At 45.5% G+C, this 3,729-nt stretch overlaps 1 pseudogene; it reads left to right on the top strand.

Annotated features, from left to right (window-relative positions):
* The first annotated feature begins 2,145 nt into the window (after positions 1-2,145).
* LOC147095645 (uncharacterized) lies at positions 2,146-3,090 on the top strand (annotated as a pseudogene).
* The last annotated feature ends 639 nt before the right edge of the window (positions 3,091-3,729 follow it).

The following is a 3,729-nucleotide window of genomic DNA, read 5'->3' as shown; positions in this document are numbered from 1 at the left end:
ATATTGGGGCAGATTATGGCTTAGTGCAATGGTGGAAAACTGGCGATAGCGAATCGGCAGCCGGTTTTCCATCTCTCGATTTTGAGTTGAATTGAAGTCAATAGAAATAAAAACCAGGAGAGATGTGAAGCAGACGACTCATTCCCTGTCACCCGCTTCACACCATCGCACAAAGTCAAGCTCTACCCCAATGCTGCGAGAAGGTAAGAGCAATAATACTGTTAACCATCAGTAAGGGCAAATAACAATTGATCAAATTGACTTACCAGGAACACCAATCGCTGCAAGAATCGGGTATAAAATTTATTCTATCTGCACAATGATTGGCCATCCCATTTTCTAGGAGCTGCGATCTTACCGGCTGGTTTGATTGAGAAATAGATGCAATGGCTTCTCAGAAACCACTGTTTTATACCTGAGTGAGAGCCCATGGGGTCAATCAGGTTACCCAATTACTGACATTAGTCACATTTATTGTAGAAACAGGTTAGGCAGCAGCCCTTACTCTAATCAGCAGAGAGGAGGGGACTGTTTCACACTCACAGGTACCAGCGGCATAGCAAGAATATTAAAGGCTAGCATTTGACATTGATTATGTAGAAAACAAACTATAGGAAGTGTCTTTGTGCAGTGTTGGTGTAGATCCTTGCTGGACAAGACTCACAAGCAAAGCATGTCACATATTTTCAAAGATGTATTGAAGAGTTTAATGACATATGTGTGCCTATTGATACTAGATTAGCATTATCATCGTTTTATCTAGGTACTTGACTTTACTTCTTCTTCCAATATGCTCCAGTCAGCACCAAGAGATGTCATGGAAGTCACTTTTCCAACATTTGTCCATCAAAATCGGGGAGTTAAACTGTCTGTCGGGAATGCCTTGTGTAAAATCGACCATGAGCTCCGCCTGATTCTCTCTCCATTAATATGAATGCATGGAATATTGTAGCAACTCATGCAACTCGAATTAAGCATGCACGCAGCCCACGGTGAAAGGCCCTGGATCTGAAGACAAGTCTATTACAGCTACTGGGCTGAAATCCATCCTGAGTGGCAGCACAAAACAAGTGATAGCAAATCAGCAGCGCAATTTATACACCACCTGATTTTCTTTCCCACTGATTTTGGTGGGAAAGTAAATGGAGCAGAGTGTGAAACAGGCCGCCGCTTCACTACCACCAGCTTTGCACCACTGCCTGCAACAAATTCCAGTGCCCGTGTTCCACTTGTGACTGGAAACTGCGAGGGTTAATGGCGCAGAGTTAAATCCATTAGAAGAATATATGGATAGTTTATTGCTTACCATGTAACCCCGGCAGCACAGTGAGCTGCTCTTCCACAAATCTATAACGCTGAATGGAGGGAGGTCCGCATATTAGTGCAGTGAGGTACAAAGGCCTGAATCCTCATTCGCTGGACAGTCAGCTCAGTACATATAAAGTCCTGTACTATGATCTTTGAATTAGAGAGACAGGCATTGATGAAGTATCACTCGCTCTGTTCAATGGAGCTGGAGGCACAGGCAGTGGGTTTCATATTGCTTTAGTTTCAGTGCATTCTTTTCAATGGGTCCTTAGCATCTCTAGGTGAAAGTTTGAAGTATATGAGGGATAGATGATCCAGTACACATTCTCTTTACAGTTATTGAGATGTTGGCAATTCGAGTAAAGCTGCACATATTGACTATCTCTCGCTGTACCGGAGCTGAGTGGCGGAGCTGCGAGAGGCACAGACTCAGCGATAGGAGGATAGGAGAGGAGGGGTGGGACCGGAGCTGAACAGCAGACCTGCAAGAGGCACTGAGTCATTGAGAGGAGGATAAAAAGAGCACAGAGAGAAGGCCTGGGACCGGGGCTGAGTGGCGGACCTGCAAGAGGCACAGAGTCAGCGAGAGGAGAGAGAGAAGTAAAAGGTAATCGAAGTGTGACGTCACCAGAAAGCAGGTAAGTGATTGGTTGGTGAGCATTTCCCAATTTCCCGCTTTGTTCCAAACTTAAATGTTGTGGTTAATAGTTTCAAGGGCCTCTGTTGTGTAGAGGGGACTGCTGGTAACCAAGGGCCCTTGAGTATATCATTTAATTGTAGTGTAATTGGTGGGATTGATTTGATTTAAGTTAATTTGAATTAATTAAAGGGTAAGTCATGGTAGTGCAGCTCGGCGCCGTGGTATGCTCCTCCTGCACTATGTGGGCAATCAGGGACACTTCCTGTGTCCCTGACGACCATGCGTGCGGGAAGTGTATCCAGCTGCAGCTACTGGCAGATCACATTGCGGTGCTGGAGCTGTAAACGGATACATACTGGAGCATTCACGATGCTGAGGACGTTGTGGATAGCACATGCAATGAGTTGGTCACACCACAGGTAAAGGCAGCAGAGGCAGGAAGGGAATGGGTGACCGTCAGGCAGAGTATTAGCCACAGGCGGGTAGTGCAGGGGTACACTGTGGCCATTCCCCTCTCAAACAGATATACCGCATTGGATATTGTTAAGGGAGATGGCGTATTGGGGGAAGACAGCAGCAGCCAACTTCCTGGCATCATCGGTGGTTCTGCTGCACAGGACGGGAGGAGAAAGAGTGGGAGAGCTATAGTAATAGGTGATTCTATTGTAAGGGGAATAGATAGGCGTTTCTGCAGATGGGAACAAGACTCCAGGATGGTATGTTGCCTCCCTGGTGCAAGGGTCAAGGATGGCTCGGATCAGCTGCAGAGCATTTTAGAAGGGGAGGGTGAACTGCCAGTTGTCATGGTGCATATAGGTACCAACGATATAGGTAATAACCAGGATGAGGCCCTAAAAGCTGAATATAGGGAGTTAGGCGGTAAATGAAAAAATAAGACCTCAAAGGTAGTAATCTCAGGATTGCTACCAGTGCCACGTGCTAATCAGGGTAGAAATAAAAGGATATTTCAGATGAATACGTGGCTAGAGGAATGGTGCAAGGGGGAGGGATGCAAATTCCTGGGACATTGGAACTGGTTCTGGGGAAGGAGGGACCAGTACAATCTGGACGGTTTGCTCTTGGGCATGTCCGGGACCAATGTCCTAGGGGGAGTGTTTCCTATTGCTGTGGGGAAGGATTAAAACTAAAGTGGCAGGGGGTTGGGAACCTGTGCAGGGAGACAGAGGGAAGGGAAACAAGGATAGAAGCAAAAGATCAGAAGGAGAAAAGGAAACGTGGCAGTCAGAGAAATCAAGGATTTAAATCAAACATGGCCACAGTAAATAGTAATTCTAACAGGTCTAAGAGTGTTAAAAAAACAAGCCTGAAGGCTTTGTGTCTTATGCGAGGAGCATTCGTAATAAGGTGGATGAATTAGCAGCGCAAATAGTTTTAAACGAATATGATATGATTGAGATTATGGAAACATGGCTCCAGGGTGACCAAGGCTAGGAACTCAACATCCCGGGGTAGTCCATATTCAGGAAAGACAGGCAAAAGGGAAAAGGAGGTGGGTTAGCATTGCGGTTAAAGAGGTGATTAAAACAATTGTAAGGAAGGGTACTAGCTTTGATGATATGGAATCTGCATGGGTAGAGCTGTGAAATACCAACGGGGCTGAAAAGTTAGTGGCAGTTGTATACAGACCCCCAAACAGTAATGCGGAGTTTGGGGATGGCATTAAACGGGAAATTAGAGATGTGTGCAATAATGGCACAGCAGTTATCATGGGTGACTTTAATCTCCATATAGATTGGGCTAACCAAATTAGTAACAATACT

Source organism: Somniosus microcephalus, unplaced genomic scaffold (genome assembly GCF_052327205.1).
Source record: "Somniosus microcephalus isolate GS21.2 unplaced genomic scaffold, FLI_Smic_1.0 unresolved_chr1, whole genome shotgun sequence".
Lineage (NCBI taxonomy): Eukaryota > Metazoa > Chordata > Chondrichthyes > Squaliformes > Somniosidae > Somniosus > Somniosus microcephalus.
Note: the sequence above shows the minus strand (reverse complement) of the source record. Positions and strands in the feature narration are given on the sequence as shown.